This window comes from Dendrobates tinctorius, unplaced genomic scaffold, assembly GCF_039654945.1.
Source record: "Dendrobates tinctorius isolate UK_male_01 unplaced genomic scaffold, ASM3965494v1 ptg000150l, whole genome shotgun sequence".
In the NCBI taxonomy this organism is placed as follows: domain Eukaryota; kingdom Metazoa; phylum Chordata; class Amphibia; order Anura; family Dendrobatidae; genus Dendrobates; species Dendrobates tinctorius.
In genome coordinates, this window is record NW_027361817.1 from 1,159,272 (window position 1) to 1,175,724 (window position 16,453).

General features: G+C 43.4%; 1 long non-coding RNA gene across 1 annotated transcript; it reads left to right on the top strand.

The window, feature by feature from the left end:
• Positions 1 to 608: 608 nt before the first annotated feature.
• On the top strand, positions 609 to 12,939 carry LOC141049835 (uncharacterized). Its single transcript, XR_012220453.1, has 2 exons — positions 609 to 7,155; positions 11,572 to 12,939. It is a non-coding gene; the product is annotated as an uncharacterized lncRNA (long non-coding RNA).
• Positions 12,940 to 16,453: the final 3,514 nt, after the last annotated feature.

The following is a 16,453-nucleotide window of genomic DNA, read 5'->3' on the forward strand; positions in this document are numbered from 1 at the left end:
TTCCACATGAGTAGCGCCCTCTCTGAGCGAAAACACGTCAGACATACAGAGAATTCTCTCCTTAGTGAGGGGAGAGGAGTCAATGGCCATCACCTTGATCGGAACCTTGAGCCTAACTGTCCCTATCTTGCACTGTGTGACCAATTGGGAGTCAATGAGGTTAATAGATGATCCGCAATCCACGAAAGCTGTAGAGGAAAAAGAACTACCGTCCACAAACAGTTCCACAGGCAGTAACACTTTAGAAAATGAGGAAAATGGTACCTGAGGGTCTGAGCAGTCTCCCCGTTGACTACCCAGACCTAGTCGTTTCCCGCCGACCGGGTTTGAAGACGGGCAATCAGGACACTCCCTTTTCCAATGTCCCGTTTTACTGCAGTAAAAGCATAACTGCTTGTCCTTCCGGCGTTTCCTCTCCGTATCCTTCAGGGAGAGGGCGCCTACATCCATGGGCTCAGGGGCAGTCTCTTTTCCACTGGGGAATAATGGAGTTTCCACCTGCATCACCCCTCTGGCCCGCAGCCTGCGGTCCATCCGGACGGCCTGGGTCATGGCGTCCTCGAGAGAGTTAGGTGGGGGATGTAATGCAAAGGCATCCTGCAGCAGCTCGGACAAGCCTCTGCGAAAGAGTCCTCGGAGTGCGTCGTCGTTCCAAGAGACCTCTGTGGCCTAGCGGCGGAATTCAGTACAAAACCACTCAGCTGAGTGTTTCCCCTGACAGACACTCATCACCATGTCCTCTGCCAGACGCACTCTATCAGGCTCATCATAAATGTCCCCCAGAGCCTCAAAGAACAAATTCACAGACATGCGTTCAGCAGCAGAGGAAGAGAGAGAGAAAGCCCATGCCTGTGGAGCCCCCGAAGTAAGGAAATGATGACCCCCACCCTCTGGAACTCATCCCCGGAAGAGCGGGGCCTCAGAGAAAAAAAAAGCTTGCATCCTTCTCTGAAAGACCTGAACTCCTTTTTATCCCTCGAGAAAAGGTTGGGCAATTTGAACGGAGATTCTGGGAATGCCAATGACACATCTCTATCCCCAGCACTAGAAGCCCCTGTAGCGACAGCCCCCTGCACAGTATCCACCAACTGTTGCTGGGTCTGGGCCATCGTGCGCTGTTCCACATTAAGTTTGTGGAACATTTGGGTCAGGCGCATGACCTGATCAGCCAAAGCTTGTATGGGATCCATGAGGATAACACACTTTTTTTTTTTTCTCTAGAGGAAAAAAAAAAACTGCAATGGTCAGTTATAATGTCAAGAACACCGCACTGTACTTGCTCACTGAGCCAGTGCGCGTGTCCTGAGTGTCAGGATCCTGTCAGCGCTGGCATGCAGCCTCCGCTGAGCAGGGACTCACCCGCAATGTAGGGGTACCGGGGTCAGGTGTAGCCAGAAAGTACCGATGCACAGGACCTGTGGATGCTGAAGTTCAGCAAGCCAGAATAGGACCTATGGTCATGTGAACGGTCATGTGACTGCAAGGGGGCAGGGCTTAGCGCCCTGCTTTCAGAGAAGCTAGAGAACTCAGAGTCAGGCAAAGCAGAGGTCATGCACAGTACAGACCAGCGAGGTACAGGAGGGATAAACAGACAGGAGGTCAGACAAAGCCAAAGGTCATACACAAGATATCAGTACAGTACCAGAGAGGAGACAGAACTTATAATCAGGGCCAAGCAGAGATCAAAACCAAACAGACGTAGAAGGTACCAGGCAGAATCCAAAGCGATATCCAGAGAGCAGACCGAGTCATACACAGAGAATCAAGTAACCAGAACACAGTACAAACACACTCAGGGGTCACCACACAATGCCAAGGGCGAAAGTATAACTGACGGGGGATGGGAGCTTTCTGAGGCTATAAGAAGCCTCCCCAGAACCAATGAGAGGCCACCATAATAGGTCCCAGGTGTGCAGGTGAGAGTCTGCACTGAGATCAGAACATTAACCCCAGAAGTGCCGGTCACCCAGCACTGGTATCATGACAGCCACCTTGTACAAGCACAGATCGTTTCCCCCCGCGTGTAAGACCAAAATGACCGGCCCCCGAGATCTTCTTGCGATCGAAACAACCTATGGGAAAACTTGCGGCCACTGCAAGCCCCTAATGCCTCTCCACATGAAAGCGATGTCCCAAAAACCAAGGTGCCATCTACCTGGGCGACACTCGGCCCGTTGTGCAGCCCAGAAAATGTAGGAGTTTCCCAGCAACCAGACAGTCGGTCTGACGGAATCTGCAGGAAAAGAAAAACGTTAATACAACAAATCCAGACGAATATAACGAGCAAAGCATGCTGATCTCCACCTCCCTATCCTCTGAACTTCAGCATCAGGAAGACCCTCCTTAGCCACCTCCGTAGCGGCCCCTATGCGGAATGAATGAGTGCCATACTCACCAGCAGGAACTCCTAACCCCTTCAAACATCTGTTAAACACGGCCTGAAATTGGTACCTAGTTAAAGGTGAAAAATCTGCATGCGCGAAGAAAAAACTACCCCCTTTTCTCATGACGACATATGCCTTGAGCAAAGCGACCGGACACAACGAGGATTTGGCAGCATGCAGCAAAACCCAGGAACCCTGACCCAAAGGATCAGTCTTTGATTTACGAATTCTTACACGCACCGACTCCTCCAAAGAATCACATCCTCAAACCGCAAACCACACCCCAAATCGAGCTTTGAACGCGGAACCAACTCCCCAACCCTTAGAGCCCCAAAAAACGCTAATCCAAAAGCAGCAGACACAAGAGCTGCTTCAAATGCGGAACTGCACACCTTATCCGCCATAGCTATGAGTCTGCTAAGGAGAACTAGGGACACTGGACGCCTACACTCATTACTAGGCTGGACCCTCCTCCAACCCTTCATAGCCTGCCTAACAATAAAACATTTTGTAACATCAGACCAGCCCAATAACCGAAAATAAAAAGCAACACCTGACAAGCGCTGCTGTGCTGACGTACCCGATAAACCCTTACTATTCAACTGACACAAGTACTCAACTGTAACTTGCAATCTCGAAGTCTAACAAGCCTGAACCGGCCTGTGACCCGCCAACTGGCACCATTCCATCCATGCCTTACCATATGCTCGCCATGTCGACTGCCGACCACATCCCACAGAGTCGGCGGGCAACTGAAAACCTCCGGAAGGGCATTGGGACAATGATCCGTGAAAACCTGCAAGTCAGAAAAATCAGACAGGTTAGAAGACAAACCATCAGGGCCCTGAACAAGTTGAGCTTGAAGCCAAATGTTGAATTTCAAACATAGCAGAGCCAGTCTACAAAGAAGGCCCAAAACTGGTGGAGACCTGGACGACATGTGATTGATACAGTGAGACACCCCTGGATTAACCATCCTCAATTGAATCTCCTGATTGCACAGGAAATTACCCCACAACTCAATTGAGACGACGATTGAAAAAATCTCACAAAGGGTCCTGTCATGACCAAAACCTAACCTGACCCAAAACTCTGGCCAAGTATCGCAACATAGTCGATTCCCAAATCTTGTCATGAAACCCTCAACTCCGTCCTCTGCTGCTAACAAATTCAGGTTCTGTGCCATCCGGCACGGTAACATGAAGCAAGTGTGACCATTGAATGTTTGCAAAAAAGAAAGCCACACCTCCAAATCCGCCTTCATGGCCCTTGTAACCCGCACCTTGTGGTGAGGGCTAGAGACTCCTTTCGTAGCCAACGACAGCCGTCGTGAGAACACCCTACCTGCCGGCATGACTCTGCTTGCAAAGACCAACAACCCCAACAGTGATTGCATCTGAAAAAGGGTAACCTTCCGAACTGACATGAAACCCTCAATGAACGAGACCAATTTCTGAATCTTTTCAGCGGGTAGTCGATACACCATCGCTACCGTATCAATTTCAATGCCAAAAAATGACCAAATCTTTGCCGGATCAATGGTCTTCTCTGGTGACAAAGGCACGCCAAATTTCTGCGCGATTGACGTGAACGTGGAAAGCAACCTGTCACATACATCTGAGTCATTTGGGCCGACAAAAAGGAAATCATCCAGGTAATGAGTGATGGATCTGTTTCCCGATTCCCATCTCACTACTCACTCCAAAAAGGAACTAAAAAGTTCAAAATAATAGCAAGAAATAGAACAGCCCATGGGGAGACACATGTCAAAATAAAATTCCCCTTCTACCTGACAGCCCAACAAATGAAAACAATCCGGATGCACTGGTAACAAACGAAACGCTGAATCGATATCAGACTTCACTAACCATGCTCCTTCCCCCGCACTCCTAATCAAAGTCACAGCCCTATCGAAAGATGCATAAGATACTGACGCATCATCGGGAGAAATACCACCATTCACCGACAACCCCTAAATGGTGAATCAAACGTAAGGATCTTTCTTCGGAACCACTCCCAAAGGTGATACTCTAAAAACCTGAAAAGGCGGGCATAAAAATGGACCGACCATCCTACCCAGTGCTACCTCCTTCTGCACCTTCGCCAACAGAACATCCGGATGCTCACGAGCAGACTTCAAATTTGCCAAAAAACCGGGGGACCTATGCAATTTAAACGGGATGAAAAAACCTTCTGAAAACGCAGCTGACCTGCAGCCTCCTTGTTAGGATACTGGTCTAACCACGGCTCCATCGCGATTACGCTCACCGGTGTCTTTCCTCTCAGTTTGCTGCGGCTTGACTGGCATCTTTCCCACTGGGCGGGAACACCGGGATGCAGGGTGGGAACCTCCACACAACGAACACTCATGCCTAAATTTGCAGAGACCGTAAAATCGACAGTGTCCCTCATTGAACAACCAACAGGTACTGGGTCTCCGCACGACCAGTGAACCGGAACCTGTTGAGCCTTGTCCAGCAGCCGCTGATGAAAAGGGATATTGCTTTGGCGTCATCATAAGGCGCAACCAAACCTCAGTCGCCTTTACCCCCCACCCAATTTCCGGGGGGAGAGCTAAACGCCTCCTAAATTCCTTGTCATACTTCCACCATGCTGACCCCCCATGAGCTTTGTATGAGTTATAAATCATATCCTGATAAATAAACAATTCAGAGCATTGGCCCGGGTGCTTATGCCCCATGATGCAACCCAGTACAGCAAAAGCTTGCAACCAATTATTCATAGTTTTCGCCACCTTCTGGTGCACTCTCTCCGAAAACCTCTCAACAGGCCTTCGTTCCTTGTTCATGGTGTGCTGATCCACCGAAATCAACGACCAAATAGCTATATAATCGTTGTTCCAAATCTTCTTTTTTGTATCCTCATCTATGTGCGACCCTAGCGCACTAACCCCACAAAACATAGTATCCTTGTACACCCCCGCAAGTGGGGAATCCACCTTATTACACACCTTTTCCAAACCACCTGTGGGGGGAAATTGCCCGATCAACGCTCTCAATACGGATATCACAGCTGCAGTATCCACACTTGGAGAACTCAACAAGGAACACTCACCCGGATTCACCGTTGGAGGAGGGACTCCCATAGATGGAGGAACTCCGGCTCCCGGATAACCCGCCTGAATATTGATGCAGTGACTTGTAGCCTTGGGAGATGTGCCCGTCTCAACCAGGCTGGAAGTCATTGATCGAACCCTTGACTCCCGACGCGCGGGAGGAGGACCACGTGCATGCTCAGGACTCACAGACGCGCTTGACACCTCTGAAGATGGAGAGCCACGTCTCGAGGACCGGGGGCGGCGGTGACCACGAGAGGACGCACTATGGCCAGAACACCTAGATTTCTTGTGCCTCTGTGAAGCATGACGCCCATGATGACGCGACTGCGAGGATGATGAATACGAGTAAGAGGAGGAGGATCTTCGGTGTCTACGCCTGTCCCGCCTCCCCCTCGAGGGGTAACCATCTACAACTTCAGACATGGAAACCTCCCTGCTAACAACGGCAACAGCAGGAACCAGAGCCGTGCTCTGGCCCAAATCCCCCTGCACTCCACTAACATGTGGGGCAGAGCCAAGCACGGTAGTACTTGGCGAAACCAAACCAGTGGGGGAGGTGTTACCTGGGTGACCCCCCCGCTGCGGCTCAGCAATGATTTGGCGCATTCTGCCTGCACGTGCAGACGCTGCTGCTCGCTCATGGACACAGGACCGGAAGTCGGGGGCATGGACTTCTGCCTCGCCGTGCGCCGCCGAGAAACAGTGGCCGTCGGCGAGGCGTCACGCAGCAGCAATGGAGGGCGGGAGCACCGCGCGGACCGCCTACCTCCCTGCGGCCCCGCCGCCACCAGCTGCTCCTGATGACCCGCTGCAGCAGCGGCCGGACCAGCCCGTGGTGAAGCGGCAACCAGGCCAGGCACCCCCAAGGAGGCAGGAATCTCAGACGCCGACAGGTGACCACCGATTGTTAAATATTAATATGTGGTTAAATTCTTATTACACTCAGTTCTGTACATTGCTTTAGCTGACACTACATAGGTAATTCTTGGAAGTTTAGCTCATGGTAAAGGTCAACTCCATATATATAGACCACGTGCTCTAACAGGCGGATATATAAGGTGGGGGCTTACTCTAGGGGTGGCTTGCTCGCTCTCTCTTCTTCCTTCACCACCATGAGAGACAGACTTGAGGAGTCATCCTTGCTCGGACACGACATTGAATGGACAGCTGATATGTAACTTGATCACTAAGTGAGAAGCCTAGCAGAGACGAACGCCATTTGCCATGTGGGATCCCAGAGAAAGAAGGGTACAAGTTTTGCTATGAACAAATGGACAATCTCTTTATAATCATGCACCTATTTTTATGTTTTTCTGTAATAATCTTTTCTTTGATGGAAGAATCCAAATAAACCACTACATTTTTATATGGTAACAAGTCCTGAATATTTTACAGAATATGCATTTTTTTACATTGGAGAGCCAGCCAGATCTGAATTTTTGCACTTTTTTGCAGATTTCCCTCAACTTGCCCAAAAGGGGGAATGAACTTTGCTAACGTCATTATGTGCAAGTTATCAGGAACTCCACTACTATGTACAAGTCACAAGAATCAGACAGAACCTAGAAGTGAGGACTAAGAATTGCCAGATGGATTGAGAAGTACTACAAGTGCCAGACGTGCTGAAGGTAGACGTGTGAAGACGAGCCCAGCGTTGTCCATCAAAGGAACTACAAGTTGAGATATTTCAAGGTAAGAAAAATGGATGTCATTACTTCTTTTTCTAAGCAGAGTAAACTGAAATTTAAGTCCGTAGAAGAGTCTAATTTAAACGTTTTATGGCTCAGCTTATATGCAGAATGTGAAGTGGAAAATCTGAAGTTAAATTCTAAGCTTTTCAATAGAGAGAGAAATTAAAAAATATTTTACAAATGGTAGATATATTTCATAGGTCGGTGTCAGAGAAATCCAAAAATGATTGTTGTGTGAAGGAAAATAGTGATGTTCCCGAGATTGGCTGTAAAGTTAGGGAGATTGAACAAGACTGTAATCAAGTGTCTGTAGCAGCCATTGAAGGTGACCTTGCAGACGTGGAACAGGATGGAGAAGTAGGAGGAGACTTCAGAACTGACGTAGATGCCATACAAGGGAAAGATGTACCACTAAGAATAGACCACTCACAGGCCCAACTCCGAAGTAAAGTAAGGAAAAATTTGTTAAAAATATGCAAAATCATTCCTGCATATGATAACAAAATCCATGTTTGTAGAAACTCTGAGGTTTTTGAAAGCTGTGTTGACAAATTTGATTTGAGTAACGAGGGAAGGAATCAGTTATTTAAAATGAGGATCCCTGTAAACTTTTCCAGGCGATTATCTTTAATTATATCTGGTGAAAAACATGAGAGCTTAAATGATAAAGACAGATTAAAAATTCTGATTTTTTGTGCATCAAATGAAAATTATCCAGATATTGATATTCTTCAAAAATTAAGGATTGGTCGGAAGGAATGCACTTATACATTTATGTCCATATTTGATCGCTTGTACAGAATGCTCTTTGAAAATGTCAAAACAAAGTCCCTGATAAAGAGTTTTGTAACAAATTTGGTTTTCTAAATCCTGCATCTCGTGTTATTGCGTCACAAAAAGATTCTTTATTTGAATGTGCGCAATCCCTTGATTTTGCTAGAAAACATGAGAATCGTGCTAATTTTGTAAAGACAGGCAAAGTAAAATCTTATGAGAAGCCTGTATCAAAGTATCCCCGAAATCAAATCTATGAAGAACAAAGAAAATCACATAATTGTTATAAACCGTACGAAATGATGCAGACCACCGAAAAAACTTCACAGCTTGAGTCAAGAAAAATTCGAAGTTCTGATCTTGTTTCTGTAAAAAAGATGGCAGAATTTGATAGACAGAAGCAGGTGGTGAGTGACATCAAGGCCTGTAAACTGAACACTTTGCTCAGGGGATCCATCAGCTTTAAAATAGCAAGAACTTAGCAGGAGAGGTTTTACAGAGAAATAAGACTGGGTTTAGGAATTGGATAAAAATTTAATTATATGTTGTGTAAAAGTGTTATACAATGTATTAGTCAGTTATATGTAATTATTTTATAGAGTATAATATTGTAGTTCTATAGTTTTGTAGATGTACATATTCATACAGTATATATAGAGTGTTTGTAGAAGTAAAGATTGTAGAACTGTATTTTTTAGTAAAAATTAAAATCTATCCAGTAATAATATTTAGAATTATGAATATGATATTAACCTTCTCTTTTATTTTTCCTTAGAATTTTCATTTCAAAGCAGGACTTAGGCTGTGTGCCCACGATGTGATTTTTAAGTATTTTTGCTGCGATTTTTGGCGCAAAAACATTTAAAAATCGTGTACAGAACTCACCCCATGCATTGCTATGGCATTCCACACAAGCTGTGCTAATGCTGCGCTTTTTTCCGCGGCGGAATTGCATCGCGGTAAAAATCGCAGCATGCTCATTCTTTTGTGCGGAATCGCAAAGAATTGCCATGATTCTGCACCCATAGGAATGCATGAGAATCGCTTACTTCCCGCATGTGGCTATGCCCACCATGTGCGAAGTGAAGCGTCTCATGTGCGGTTGGTACCCACGGTGTGGAGGAGAGGAGACTGTCCTCCATGCCCTGGGTACCATACCCCTGTAAAAAAAAGAATAAAAAATAAAAAATCGGGGTATATTTACCTTCCGACGTCCCGCGCTGCATTCCCGGCCTCATCATTCCCAGTAATGCCTTGCGGCAAGGTCCTGTGATGACGTAGTCTCGCGTGACTCTAGCGGTCTCGTGAGATCACTATAGCAACGCGAGACCAACGTCATCACAGGTCTCGCAAGGCATCGCTGGGAACTCTGAGGCCCGGGATGGCAGCACGGGACGTCAGAAGGTAAATATACCCCGATTTTTTATTTTTTTATCATTTTTAACATTCTATCTTTTACTATTGATGCCGCATAGGCGGCCTCAATAGTAAAAATCTGGTCACACTTGTCAAACACTATGTTTGACGAGTGTGACCAACCTGTCAATCACTTTCCAAGCGATGCTTCAAATCGCTTGGAAAGTGCTTTAATATTGCACGTGAAAATCGCGGCAAAATAGCGAATATAATCACGGTAAAATCGCACGGAAAAAACACGCGATTTCTGGGAAGGAGTCCGGTTTTCATTGTCCGGATTAAATCACTACGTGGGCACATAGCCTTAATCTGGAAAAATTCTCTTACATGGATTTATGCCTTTATTTACACAGGAAGTTGCAATAATTGCATGATTTCATATATTTAACATTTAAAAGGAAATAACTAACTACATTTTAAATGTGTTCTGTGTGTATGCCTTTATTGCATGGCTTGACATGACAAGTCACAGCAGGTCAAATCTGAACCTTGTTCTAATAATAGGTATACCATATTCCTGGGTTTAGTGCTATAATTTAGCCTGTTCCTTAGTGAAAAGAATTTTTAAGGGGTCTCAGCTTTTGCAAATCAAAGGAATTTTTTTTTTCAGGCCCAAGTTTCAAGTGTATAGCTAATTCAACATATATTTATGTTATGTGTATTTGGGGAATATTCAAAGAAATATTAAGATACTAAATTTAATAGTTTACAATGCGCATTGATAATTAGGATAATTTGGGTTAAAATACATGTATTCATCACACCTTCGTATGTGGAATTTGGTTTAAACTTATATGTGACACAGTCTGAGTGACATGACAGATGAGTGTATGAGCAGCTGCTTAGGAGTAATGTGATACATTTGATGTATGAGACGCCTCGGGATTCTGAATGCAAGAAAAAAAACAAAAAACTTTATTTTTAGGAGAAATATGCAGATCGGCTAAATTATTAGAATATTAAGATATATAATGAAATATTATCTAGACAACATATATTTCTATATTTCTTTAGTAATTATTTATTGATTTAGTTAATTGTTCATAAGTGCAATCGCACATCAAAATGGTTTATGAAGGAAATCTACATTTAAATTAATTTTTCCAAAGGATAATTTTATGATATTCAAATTAATTTTAATGGTTACACATCTTCAGACAAATAAATGGTATAACACAAGTATAAATTCACACAATTCATAAATTAATTATTTTTCATTTTGGTTTTGATAAATGAATTATTTCATAAAACAGTATTTTTTGGTATTAAGGGGGAAATGTGTTTTTGATCCTGACTACATCATCACATTTGATTAATACCTCTTCTTCACACATTTTAATAAAAAAGAAATATTAATAAGGTACAATGGTATAAGTATTGGGTATAATAACATTGAGTATTATAAAGAGTCATTTCTTTACACTAAGAAGAGCATTACATGCAAAGTTGCATAATTTATATATTTTGGTAACACAAGTTTATGACAATTATGAAATAATCCAGATCATGGAAATATTAAGGGTATATGTTACTGAGGACATAGCTACTCTGCATTTGGTATCAACATAAAGCCCTTATTTTTATTCCTATTTTTTATTCTTATTTTATTTTTCATTTTCAATTTTTATTTTATTTTTTATTTCTAATTCTTACATTTGTATTTTTTCTGTCAATCAAGGAAAAAAACCATCAATATTTAATAAAGTAATATCTACTATGAGAATATTGCTTCATTAAATATAGCGATGATATGGTTCCATTACAAAGGAAAATGTTTCAATTCTGAGTTATATGCAATAATTCATTCATTCACTCACTCATATATTCTTATTTTGGTATTTTGGTTCGTGGCTATACAGTCTTACATATTATGGGTATAATAAATATATTCCTTACTAATAAAGATGAAAACACTTGTTACATAAAACACACTGACACCTATGGATTGAAAAAGGTAATTACATCTATGGCATAAAAAAATGTTCTATCACATGAAGAATATGGTTAATAATGTATTCTCACTTATTATTGTTTTTGAAATCCATATATGGTACAAATTTTGATAATAATTATATGGATATTATTGATTGCTATGGTACGCTGTGATATATAGGTTAGGAAAATTACCAGATTTGGTATAGAATAGGGAATGAAGACTTGAAGCAAGATACTGAAATTACGTTAATAAAGACTTTTTATATTTCTAAACTTTATTGATTCTTACCAGTTGCAAGAAGAAGAATGCCGCTATCCATAAGTCACAGAAGGTAACAAAGCTATGATTTCTGAATAATAGACTGTGTTAATTACAAGTGCAATATCCACCACTGACAGTCACAAGTGCAGTATCCACCTCTGACAGTCACAATTAAAGTATCTAACCTGACAACCAGAGGACGATGATCCTATGATGCTGAGATGAACTGTATTATCAGGTTCTTATCAAGTTCCAGTGGTTTCCTATCACCTGAAGAGCTTCAATGAAAAGCTGGTGAACAATGAAGGTAATTGTCAGGAAGCTACAACCCTGACATGTATCCTGTGCATTAGGACTGAGGACTGGTTATGGTACCAGCAAGGAAGAGTCATTTTAACCCTTGCTTTGCTGACCAAAAACGTCACACCTGTTCAAAGACCAATGTCGATGAAGGATTCCAGAAATATCCAAGGCGAGCCAATGTAAGTCCAGGTTTTTTTAAAGGTGACACTGCACAGATATTAAAGCTACATTTGATCTATACACTTTGTTTCCTTATCAACATTTGAATTTATGGACTTTGATTTGATACACGACATGATTCCTACAACATCTATATGCTATAGAAAAACTGTGTTTTTAAAAAAGAACCAAGAAGAAGACAGAAGACATCAAAATGACGACCAGATGACATCGGATGATGATGACTGAACCTGAGATGCTTCAATTTAGATTTAGGGAAGTATAATTATACATATTTTATATGAATATTGTTAACGGCTTACCATAACATGAATTCACATCAATTATGTCATTGAGTACGTATAGCAACAATCTGATATTATTGATATTAAATTATTTTGTCAAAGAAGAAAAGAAGAAAGAAGATCTTATTATATTTTGAGGGTTCCAATTAATGTCTTTCACCCTCAAAAGGGGGAATTGTTAAATATTAATATTTGGTGGTTAAATTCTTATTACACTCAGTTCTGTACATTGCTTTAGCTGACACTACATAGGTTATTCTTGGAAGTTTAGCTCATGGTAAAGGTCAACTCCATATATATAAACCACGTGCTCTAACAGGCGGATATATAAGGTGGGGGCTTACTCTAGGGGTGGCTCGCTCACTCTCTCTTCTTCCTTCACCACCATGAGAGACAGACTTGAGGAGTCATCCTTGCTCGGACACGACATTGAATGGACAGCTGATATGTAATAAGTGAGAAGCCTAACAGAGACGAACGCCATTTGCCATGTGGGATCCCAGAGAAAGAAGGGCACAAGTTTTGCTATGAACAAATGGACAATCTCTTTATAATCATGCACCTATTTTTATGTTTTTCTGTAATAATCTTTTCTTTGATGGAAGAATCCAAATAAACCACTACATTTTTATCTGGTAACAAGTCCTGAATATTTTACAGAATACGCATACAGAATACGCATTTTTTTACACCGATCCCCGCTATGAAACTATGCAGCCAGGGCTCCCTGTTATGAATGAGTCACCGTAGGAGGCAAAAAAAGAAATACTAGCTAAGTCCAGAAAACCAGAGAAGTTGGCAGCTATCGGATTGCGGACCCCTGAACCTATCAACAACAACTAGCAGTAGCCGTGGGGGGTTCCTACGGTGCCCTAGACCCCTCAATCACAGCCGGAGAACTAAATAGCCTAAAGACAGAAAGGGAAATCTAAACTGCCCCAGAGCAGACCCCAAAGCAATAGGCAGCCCCCAGCATATAATGACAGTGAAGCAAGGAGAAAAAACACTAACACAGAAAGATAGGCTGAGCAAATGATGGGGCCCAAGCTAACTAAATAGGACAGGATAGAAAAGCTGCTGTCTGCAATCCGCAAAAACCCTATCAAAACAAGAGCCAACTGGCTGATAGGGAAAAAAGCCCTGAAGACGCTAGGCTTCAAAAAGACTATATCAGTACTCCGGTATTTTCTGAAGACAGAGCAAAAAGGAAATCAGCTCACCCCAGCAGGGAAGGGCAGAAATCCAGAAAAACAAGGCAAAACAAAACCAAAACACAAATGCAAAAAGCAGAACAGAAAACTTAGCTTTTGAGGAGCAGGAATCAGACTGGTCTCCTAGAATCCCTCAGAGAAATCACCAGCAAGGTAGAAGGGCGTCGGCTGCCTTATATCCAGTCAGCAATTCCCGTCACCCAGTCATCATCATCCTGCTCAGGTGCTTGGTAATCAGCCTCACTACCTTCCTTCACCAGAAGAGGGAGTTCATCAGACCTCAATGGTGAAGGGGAAAATGAACTCACAACAGTACCTCCCCCTTGAGGAGGGGTCACTGAACCCTCATCCACGCCACCAGGGCGATCAGGGTGAGCCCGATGAAAGGCACGCACCAATCTTTTGGCATGAATATCAGAGGCAGAGACCCAGGAATTATCCTCCTGACCATAACCCTTCCACTTAACCAAATACTGGAGTCTCCGTCTAACCAGACGGGAATCCAGTATCTTCTCTACCTCATATTCCATGTTACCTTCAACCAATACAGGGTACGGAGGTGCCACCCCAGGAACTACTGGTTCAACAAACCTCTTCAACAAGGACTTATGAAACATATTATGGATTTTAAATGTGACAGGAAGAGCCAAACGAAAAGAGACTGGATTAATAATCTCCAAAATCTTGTAAGGTCCAATAAATCTAGGCTTAAATTTAGGAGAAGCCACCTTCATAGCGATATTTTTTGATGATAACCAAACCATATCACCAACCTTGAACTGGGGACCAATGGTCCTATGTCGGTTGGAAAACCACTGGGCCTTTTCCTGGGAGAGAGATAACTTATCCACCACTTGGTCCCAGATCTGGTGCATTCTCTCCACCACAGTGTCAACACCTGGGCAGGCAGAAGGCTCCACCTGCCCTGAAGAGAATCGAGGATGAAACCCAAAGTTACAAAAAAAAGGTGACATCAAAGTGGCAGAACTAGCTCTATTATTTAAAGCAAATTCGGCCAAGGGCAAAAATGAAACCCAATCATCCTGATCAGCGGAAATAAAACATCTCAAATACGACTCCAAGGTCTGGTTTGTTCTCTCCGTCTGCCCATTGGTCTGAGGGTGAAAAGCAGAGGAGAAGGACAACTGAATTCCCAGCTTGGAACAGAAAGTCCTCCAAAATGTAGACACAAACTGAACTCCTCTGTCAGATAGAATTTTCTCAGGAATCCCGTGCAAGCGAACCACCTGTTGCAAAAACAGGGGCACCAACTCAGAGGAAGATGGCAACTTAGGGACTGGTACAAGATGAACCATCTTAGAGAACCTATCACAAATCACCCAAATAACCGTCATTCTCTGAGAGACAGGCATATCAGAGATGAAATCGATTGAGATATGGGTCCTTGGCCTCCTGGGGACCGGTAAAGGCATCAACACCCCACTAGAGCGAGAACAAGGTTTAGACCGGGAGCAAGTCCCACAGGACTGCACAAAATTCCTGACATCACGAGACAAGGCGGGCCACCAAAAAGACTGACTCACCAGATCTCTAGTACCAAAAATACCTGGATGACCAGCCAATGCAGAGCAATGAACTTCAGACATCACTCTCCTCTTCCACTGGTCAGGAACATACAGCTTTCCACTGGGACAACGCTCAGGTTTGTCCTCCTGGAACTTCGCCTAAGATGGTAGCAGGCTTGGTCACCACAGGAGAATCAGCAAAGAAGCTCCTAGAGAGAGCGTCAGCCTTGACATTCTTAGTGCCAGGAAGAAATGAGACAACGAAATCAAAACGTGTAAAAAACAAGGCCCACCTAGCCTGTCTAGGGTTCAAGCGTTTGGCCGACTCCAGGTAAATCAAATTCTTGTGGTCAGTGAGGACCACGACTTGATGTTTAGCTCCCTCCAACCAATGTCTCCACTCCTCAAATGCCCATTTCATGGCTAACAGTTCCCGATTCCCCACATCATAGTTACGTTCAGATGGAGAGAACTTTCGGGAAAAGAAAGCACAGGGATTCATTTTAGATGTTACAGGATCCTTTTGGGACAACACAGCTCCTGCACCAATCTCAGAAGCGTCCATCTCTACCTGGAACGGGAGTGAGACATCAGGTTGCCGCAAAACCGGGGCAGAAGTGAATCTTCGCTTCAGCTCCTGAACGGAAGAAACAGCCTCCGGAGACAAATTTAACACATCAGCACCCTTCTTAGTCAGAACAGTCAATGGCTTGGCAATACTAGAAAATTTTGCTATAAATTTCCGATAAAAATTAGCAAAACCCAAAAACTTCTGGAGGGCCTTCAAAGAAGTGGGCTGAACCCAATCATAATTGGCCTGTACCTTGGCCGGGTCCATTTCAATAGTTGACGGAGACAAAATAAATACCAAAAATGAAATCCTCTGTACACCAAAAAGGCATTTCGATCCTTTGACATACAGGGAATTCTCCCTCAAGATCCGGAACACAGTCCGAACATGTTCCACATGAGAATCCCAATCCTTGGAGAAGATCAAAATATCATCCAGATAGATAATCAAAAATTTATCCACAAAGTCTCGGAAAATGTCATTCATGAAGCACTGGAAGACAGAAGGGGCATTAGTGAGCCCAAAAGGCATCACCAGGTACTCAAAATGTCCCTCCGGAGTATTAAACGCCATCTTCCATTCATCCCCATGCTTAATGCGAATTACATTTTACGCCCCCCTGAGGTCAAGCTTGGTAAACCAGCAAGCACCTTTAACTCTGGAGAATAGATCCGAAATCAGGGGTAACGGATACTGATATTTAATAGTAATTTTGTTGAGGGCACGATAATCAATACAAGGCCTTAATGAACCATCCTTTTTGGCCACAAAAAAAACCCCAGCACCTAAGGGTGAAGAGGATGGTCTAATATGACCCTTCTCCAATGCCTCCTTAAT